We start from the raw sequence: 8,820 nt of genomic DNA, 5'->3' as shown, positions 1-8,820 counted from the left end.
CCAAACCTCTAGCTGGTCCCCACCTCCCCATATTGTGAATAAGAGTGACTTTTGTGTGTGTGTGTGTGTGTGGTTTTGTTTGAGACATAATCCTGCTCTGTCACTCAGGCTGGAGTGCAGTGGCACAATCTTGGCTCACCACAACCTCTGCCTCCCGGGTTCAAGCAATTATCCTGCTTCAGCCTCCCCGAGTAGCTGGGACTACAGGTGCCTGCCACCAGGCCTGACAATTTTTGTATTTTTAGTATACAGACAGGGTTTTGCTATGTTGCCCAGGCTGGTCTCGAACTCCTATTCACCTGCCTCGGCCTCCCAAAGTGCTGGGATTACAGGTGTGAGCTGCTGCGCCAGCTGAAGAGTGTCCTTAAAGAAGCATGAGTCAGCCGGGTGCAGTGGCTCACACCTATAATCCCAGCACTTTGGGAGGCCAAGGCGGGTGGATCACTTGAGGTCAGGAGTTCGAGACCAGCCTGGCCAACATGGTGAAACACCTGTCTCTACTAAAAATACAAAAATTAGCTGGATGTGGTGGTGTATGCCTGTAATCCTAGCTACTCGGTAGGCTGAGGCAGGAGAATTGCTTGAACCCAGGAGGTGGAGGTTGCAGTGAGGCAAGATCATGCCATTGCACTCCAGCCTGGACAACAGAGAAAAAGAAAAAAAAAGAAAAAAAAAAAAAGCAGCAGCAGCAGCATGAGTGAGGTCAGGTGCAGTGGCTCACGCCTGTAATCCCAACACGTTGGGAAGCCGAGGCCGGTGGATCACGAGGTCAAGAGATGAAGACCATCCTGGCTACCAGGGTGAAACTCCATCTCTACTAAAAATACAAAAAATTAGCCAGATGTGGTGGCACATGTCTGTAGTCCCAATTAACTCGGGAGGCTGAGGCAGGAGAATCACTTGAATCCGGGAGGCACGGGTTGCAGTGAGCCAAGATCATGCCACTGCACTCCAGCCTGGGCGGCAGAGAGAGACTTTGTTTGAAAACAAAAAAAAAAAAAAACCGTGAGTAGATGGAAGGAATTCCTGGTGTGTTGGAGGGTTTGTTTGACCTTTGTGGACATGTGCAGAGGCCTGGCCCTGCACAAGACACACTAGGGGTCATGGAGATGGAGACAACAGGACCAAGGAGTCTCCCAGGGCTGCTCCTGCCTCCCAGGCTGCACTCGTCTCCTCAGGCCCACCAAGCCCCAGCCAGGATGCCTGCCTGTCTGCAGGGACCCTCCCATCCCAACCCTGTCACTGACTCTTCCCCACACCAGTTCCCCAGTGAAGCTCCCAGCCATCCCCTGGATGAGCCAGGCCAACTTCTCCATTCCCAGTGGCCCCGGCTTCTCCCCTGGGAAGCCACTAACACAGAGGCAGTACAGCAGATGGTTCTGCAGTCGCCTGCTTGACAGCTGCCATGAGCCTCAAATTGCCAAGACGGCAGGGCTGTGGCTGCCCACACAGCGAGGTCTCTGCTTCGCACAAGAAATGTGGTGTTAGTGGGCACAGTGGCTCATACCTGTGATCCCAGCACTTTGGGAGGCCGGGGCGGAAGAATCACTTGGGCTCAGGAGTTCGACATCAGCTTGGGAAATATAGCAAGACTCTGTCTCTATAAAAAAAAGTTAAAATTAGGCCGGGCGCAGTGGCTTATGCCTGTAATCCCAACACTTTGGGAGGCTGAAGTGGGCAGATCACCTGAGGTCAGGAGTTCAAGACTAGCCTGACCAGCATGGTGAAACTCCGTCTCTACTAAAAATACAAAAATTGGCTGGGCGCGGTGGCTCATGCCTGTAATCCCAGCACTTTGGGAGGCCAAGGCAGGCGAATCACGAGGTCAGGAGTTCAAGACCAGCCTGGCCAACGTGGTGAAACCCTGTCTCCACTAAAAATACAAAAAATTAGCTGGGCATAGTGGCAGGCGCCTGTAATCCCAGCTACTTGGGAGGCTGAGGAAGGAGAATCGTTTGAACCCGGGAGGCGGAGGTTGCAGTGAGCCGAGATCATGCCACTGCACTCCAGCCCGGGCAAAAATAAATAAATAAATAAATAAGCCAGGCATGTTGGCATGCGCCTGTAATCACAGCTACTCAGGAGGCTGAGGGAGGAGAACTTGAACCCGGGAGGTGGAGATTGAGTGAGCTGAGATCGCACCACTGCACTCTTTTTTTTCTGTCTGAAATAATAAAAATAAAAACTAGCTGAGTGTGGTGGCATAGGCCTGTGGTCCCAGCTACTGGGGAGGCTGAGGTGGGAGGATTGCTTGAGCTTGGGGGAGCGGAGGTTGCAGTGAGCAGAAATCACGCCACTGCACTCCAGCCTGGGATTGTTGCTGAACTGGGGGTTGGGAGTAGGTGGAGAGTTGGGTGGAGTCTTGGAGCCCTGGAGTTTGGGTTTCCCAGAGCCAGGCAAGGCCGTACTCCTAAGAGTGACCACTGTCTACTCTGCAGATTCGCTCTCTTACCTGCACTCTGGTGCAGGATGTTGAAAATCAGGGAGGCTGTGCGTCTGGGGGAGTGGGGAGTATATAGGAAATCTCTGCACCTTCTGCTCAATTTTTCTGTGAATCTAAAACTGCTCCCCCGTCCCCTCAAACACACGCAGTACAGGAAACACCACTCTCCTCGGCTGCCCTCCTCCCTCCTCCTTCAAGCCAGACTAACCCCTGCAAAAATGTCAGCTCATGCCAAGCCCGTCCTGAAGCTTTTATTGAACACTAGCTGGCTCTCAGCGCTTAAAGAGTTAAGCAGGTGCCTGCTGTTTTAAGTATTGATTGCCCTTTCCCCTGTAATCATAAAAGTAACTCCTGTTGATTGCAGAAAATGTATACATACAAACACACAACCAAAACTAGAACCACCCCTTACTCCTCACCCAGGGAAAAGCATGGTTTTGAGTTCTGGGGTGTGCTCTTCTGGTCTGACGTGGCTGTTCTAGATAACAGAATGGGAGGCTAAACAAGGTTTGGTGGTGTTTTTTTTTTTTTTTTTTTTTTTGAGACGGAGTCTTGCTCTGTTGCCCAGGCTGGAGTCCAGTGGCCAGATCTCAGCTCGCTGCAAGCTCCGCCTCCCAGGTTCATGCCATTCTCCTGCCTCAGCCTCCTGAGTAGCTGGGACTACAGGCACCCACCACCACACCCAGCTAATTTTTTTGCATTTTTAGTAGAGACAGGGCTTCACCATGTTAGCCAGGATGGTCTCGACCTCCTGACCCCGTGATCTGCCCATCTCGGCCTCCCAAAGGGCTGGGATTACAGGTGTGAGCCACTGTGCCCGGTTTTTTGTTTTTTGTTTTGAGACGGAATCTCACTTTGTCTTCCAGGCTGAAGTACAGTGGCAGTGGCATGATCTTGGCTCACTACAACCTCCACCTCCCGGGTTCAAGTGATTCTCCTGCCTCAGCCTCCTGAATAGCTGGGATTACAGGCACCCGCCACCACGCCTGGCCAATATTGTATTTTTAGTAGAGATGGGGTTTCACCATGTTGCCCAGGCTGGTCTCAAACTCCTGACCTCGGCTTCCCAGAGCGCTAGGATTACAGGCGTGAGCCACTGTGCCCAGCGGGTTGCATATCTTAAATAGCATTAAAGCCTCACAACCACCCTGTGATATGGGTACCATTGTGATCCCATTTTCCTGATGGGTAAATTGAGGAACAGAGAGCTTATATGGCTTGCCCAAGTCTTGCAGCTGCAAGAGACTTCAGTCAAGTTGTCTGAGCCAGCAGGTGTAGGAAGCCAACACACATACTCACACATACACACTCCACACACAGAACTGCATCATCTCCCTGTTCAAAGACAAGATGGGGAAACGTAACAGCCAGGCCCTTGGAATTTAAGAAGGTCCCATAGCCAGTGGTTTGAAGCTGAATTGCCCATAAAGGGTCCAGGACCAGGTATCTGTCTTAGGGGTGGGAGTCAAAGCCAAAGCATCACACACAGCAGGAGGTTCTGGAACTGGCCCTCTGCAGACAGCTGGAGCCCGAGAGGAGCTGCCCTTTTGTGAAATTAGAGAAACCAGTGCCGCGCTCGAACTCTGGGTAGTCATATCTAAGAACGGAGTCATATCTAAGAATGTGGAACCAGGGGCCTGCGCTACACCTGGGCCACCCACATGGGACAGAAACTCCAAGCTAACAAACTGACATAAAAATGGTTCAGATCAGGCATGGTGGAGCACACTTGTAATACCAGCACTTTGGGAGGCTGAGGTGGGAGGATTGCTTGAGGCCAAGAGTTCAAGACCAGCCCGGGAAACATAGTGAGACCCTGTCTTTTTTTTTTTTTTTTTTTTGAGATGGAGTCTCGCTCTGTCACCCAGGCTGGAGTGCGGTGGCCGGATCTCGGCTCACTGCAAGCTCCGCCTCCCGGGTTTACACCATTCTCCTGCCTCAGCCTCCGGAGTAGCTGGGACTACAGGCGCCCGCCACCTTGTCCGTCTAGTTTTTTTGTATTTTTTAATAGAGACGGGGTTTCACCATGTTAGCCAGGATGGTCTCGACCTCCTGACCTCGTGATCTGCCCACCTCGACCTCCCAAAGTGCTGGGATTACAGGCTTGAGCCACCGCACCTGGCCTTCTTTTTTTGAGATGGAGTGTCACTGTGTCATCGAGGCTGGAGTGCAGTGGTGCAATCTCGGCTCACTGCAACCTCCGCCTCCCGGTTCAAGCGATTCCCTGCCTCAGCCTCCCAAGCAGCTGGGATTACAGGCGTGCTCTACCATGTCTGGCTAACTTTTGTATTTTTAGTAGAGACAGGGTTTTGCCATGTTGGTCAGGCTGGTCTCAAACTCCTGACCTCAGGTGATCTGCCCACCTCAGCCTCCCAAAGTGCTGGGATTACAGGTGTGAGCCACTGTGCCTGGCCAGTGAGACCCTGCCTTTACAAAAAAAACAAAACAAAACAAAAACAAACAAAACCCCAGCTAGGTGTGGTGCTGGTGGCACATACTTACTAGGGAGGCTGAGGTAGGAGGGTTGCCCAAGCCCAGGAGTTCAAGGCTGCAGTGAGCTGTGATGGCATCACTGCACTCCAACCTGGGTGACACAGACTCTATCTTAAGAAAAGGAAAAAAAAAAGGCCAGCCACAACTGGTGCACCCATGGGAACCCCTCACAGAGACAAATGCGAAACTCTGCTATTCCAGGGCACCAACATGGCACGTGCAGGATGCTTTTAGAAGACAACGGCTGCTGAAGATGAACACACACACAAAAATTACAAAGATGAGGAAATCTGCCCCCTTGCAGAACAGTTAACAGGTGTGACTAGTAATGAAGTCACATCTGAGAAGATACAGATGATACTATTTGAAAAGGACCTAAAAATAAGTCTATCGGTCGGGCTCAGTGGCTCATGCCTGTAATCCCAGCACTTTGGGAGGCTGAAGCGGGTGGATCACTTGAGGTCAGGAGTTCGAGACCAGCCTGGCCAACATGGTGAAACCTCACCTCTTCTATAAAACCAAAAATTAGCTGGGTGTCCTGGTGCATGTCTGTAATCTCAGCTACTCGGAGGGGTTAGGCTAGATAATCCCTTGGACCCAGGAAGTGGAGATTGCAGTGAGCCGAGATCACACCACTGTACTCCAGCCTAGGCAACAAGAGTGAAACTCCATCTGAAAAATTACAACAACTACAAAAATATATATAGTCTATTAAAGTGTTTGAAGACCTGACAGCTAAATGCAACACATAATCCTAGGATAGGAACAAATATGCTAGGAAAGAAAAGACATTCTCGAGTCATTTGACAAAACAGTAACACAGACAGTAGATTAGAGCAACGGTCCCCAACCTTTCTGGCACCAGGGACACGGAAGACAATTTTTCCACAGACTGGGTAGGGGGCGGGGGGTGGTTCCGGGATGATTCAAGTGCATCACATTTATTGTGCACTTTATTTCAATTATGATTACATTGTCATATATAATGAAATAATTATAGAACTCACCTTGATGTAGAATCAGTGAGAGCTCTGAGCTTGTTTTCCTGCAACCGGATGGTTCCATCTGGGGGTGATGGGAGACAGTGACAGATCATCAGGCATTAGATTCTCTTAAGGAGCATGCAACCTGGATCCCCTCCCATGCACAGTTCACAACAGGGTTCACAGTCCCGTGAGAATCTAATGCTGCCACTGAACCACACATGTATTTATAGGAGATGGAGCTCAGGCAGTAATGTGAGCAATGGGGAGTAATGTGAGCAATGGGGAGTACTTACAGGCAAAGCTTCACTCTCTTGCCCACCACTCACCTCCTGCTATGCAGACCGGGGTACAGGTCCATGGCATCCAAGGGGTTGGCAACCCTTGGATTAGAGTCTAACTTATTGCACCAGTGTTCAGTTCACTGAATTTGCTAACTGTGCTGAGGTTATGTAAGAAAATATCCAGCCGGGCGCGGTGGCTCAACCCTGTAATCCCAGTACTTTGGGAGGCCAAGATGGGCGGATCACGAGGTCAGGAGATTGAGACGGTGAAACCCCGTCTCTACTAAAAAACACAAAAAACTAGCCGGGCGAGGTGGCGGGCACCTGTAGTCCTAGCTACTCGGGAGGCTGAGGCAGGAGAATGGCATAAACCCGGAAGGCGGAGTTTGCAGTGAACTGAGATCCGGCCACTGCACTCCAGCCTTGGTGACAGAGCCAGACTCTGTCTCAAAAAAAAAAAAAAGAAAATATCCTTATTTTTAGGAAATGCACACAGTTATTTAGGGGGAAATCACCGTAATATATGCGATTTATTCTCAAATATTCAGAAAAAAATTAAGTATACGCTTACATATGTGTGTGTCTGTGTCTGAACAGAGAGTACACAAATGCTAAAGCAAACAGTGCAAAATGTGAGCCGTGGAGGGGTCTGTGCAAGGGCTACGGGGCGATGATGAGCTCCTGCCGCCGTCACAAAGTGACAGGGGCCGAGTGGCTTCTGCAACAGAAATGTATTTCCTCCCAGTTCTGGAGGCTAGAAGTCCAACGTCAAGGCGCAGGGTTGGTTTCCATGGAAGACGGCTGCTCCTTTGCTCCCTCGCTGCCTTTTCATGGGGTTGTCACTGTGTCCACACAAACCTGGGGTCTCGTCCCTCTTCTACCCTTTTTTTTTTTTTTGAGATGGAGTCTTACTCTGTCACTCAGGCTGGAGTGCAGTGGCGCGATCTCGGCTCACTGCAACCTCCGCCTCTCAGGTTCAAGTGATTCTTCTGCCTCAGCATCCTGAGTAGCTAGGATTACAAGTGCCCGCTACCACACGTGGCTAATTTTTTTTTTTTTTTTTTTTTGTATTTTTGTAGAGACAGGGTTTCACCATGTTGGCCAGGCTGGTCTTGAACTCCTGACCTCAAGCGATCTGCCTACCTTGAGCTCCCAAAGTGCTGGGGTTACAGGCGTGAGCCACTGCGTCTGGCCTTTGCTTTAGTTTTTTTTGTTTCTTCTGCCTGAATGAACTCCCTATGTTGTTTTTGTGTGTTTTGTATGAGAAATTACTTTTCTTTTTAAAAAAGAATTGTAATAGACTTTATCTTTTTAGAGCTATTTTAGGTTCACAGAAAAATTGAGCTGATGGTGCAAAGATTTTCCCATATACTCCCTACCACCCCCACAGGCGCAGTCTCCCTCATTTTCAACACCCCACACCAGAGTGGTACATCTGTGGCAAGTGGTGACCCTATATGGACTCACCATTACCACCAGTGTCCATCGCTACATTAGAGCTCACTCTTGGTGTACATTCTATGGGTTTGGAAAAATTTATAAGAACATGTATTCACCATGATATTATTATTATTGCTTTTGAGATGGAGTCTCACTCTGTTCCCCAGGCTGGAGTGTGGTGGCATGATCTCATCTCACTGCAACCTCCACCTCCAGGGTTCAAGTGATTCTCCTGCCTCAGCCTCCTGAGTAGCTGGAATTACAGGCACCCACCACCACTTCTGGCTAATTTTTTGTCTTTTTAGTAGAGATAGGGTTTTGCTATGTTGACCAGGCTGGTCTCAAACTCCTGACCTCAAATAATCCGCCCACCTCGGCCTCCCAAGTGCTGGGATTACAGGCGTGAGCCACTGCGCCCAGCCTATAGTATTATACAGAGTAGTTCCACTGCCTTAAAAATCCTCTCTGCTATTCATCTCTTCCCCTCCCTAACCACTGTTCACCGTTCATCTTCCATAGTTTGGTTTTTCTAGGACATCATCTAGTTGAAATCATACAATATGTGGCTTTTTCAGATTGGCTTCTTTCACTTAGCAACACACATTTAAGTTTCCTCCATGTCTTTTCATGGCTTGATGCCACAAATTTAAGATGTTTTTCTTTTATTTTTAAAGAGGTTTTTTAAATGTGTGTGTGTTTTTTTTTTTTTTTTTTTTTTTTGAGACGGAGTCTCACTCTGTCGCCCAGGCTGGAGTGCAGTGGCCGGATCTCGGCTCACTGCAAGCTCCGCCTCCCGGGTTCACGCCATTCTCCTGCCTCAGCCTCCCAAGTGGCTGGGACTACAGGCGCCGCCACCTCGCCCAGCTAGTTTTTTGTATTTTTTTAGTAGGGACGGGGTTTTCACCGTGTTAGCCAGGATGGTCTCGATCTCCTGACCTCGTGATCCGCCCGTCTCGGCCTCCCAAAGTGCTGGGATTACAGGCTTGAGCCACCACTCCCGGCCAAATCTGTTTTTTAAAATAAGATTTTTACTGGGTATAGAATCCTGAGTTGACAGTTCTTTTTGTTTTTTTTTCCTCACATGAAAGACATCACTCATTGTCTTCTGGCTGGCATAGTTTCAAACAAGATGTCTGCTGTAATTCTTCTATTTTTTTCCTTTTTCGTTCTTTTATTT

The sequence above is a fragment of the Rhinopithecus roxellana genome, chromosome 16 (assembly GCF_007565055.1).
Source record: "Rhinopithecus roxellana isolate Shanxi Qingling chromosome 16, ASM756505v1, whole genome shotgun sequence".
In the NCBI taxonomy this organism is placed as follows: domain Eukaryota; kingdom Metazoa; phylum Chordata; class Mammalia; order Primates; family Cercopithecidae; genus Rhinopithecus; species Rhinopithecus roxellana.
This window is presented reverse-complemented; position numbering follows the sequence as displayed.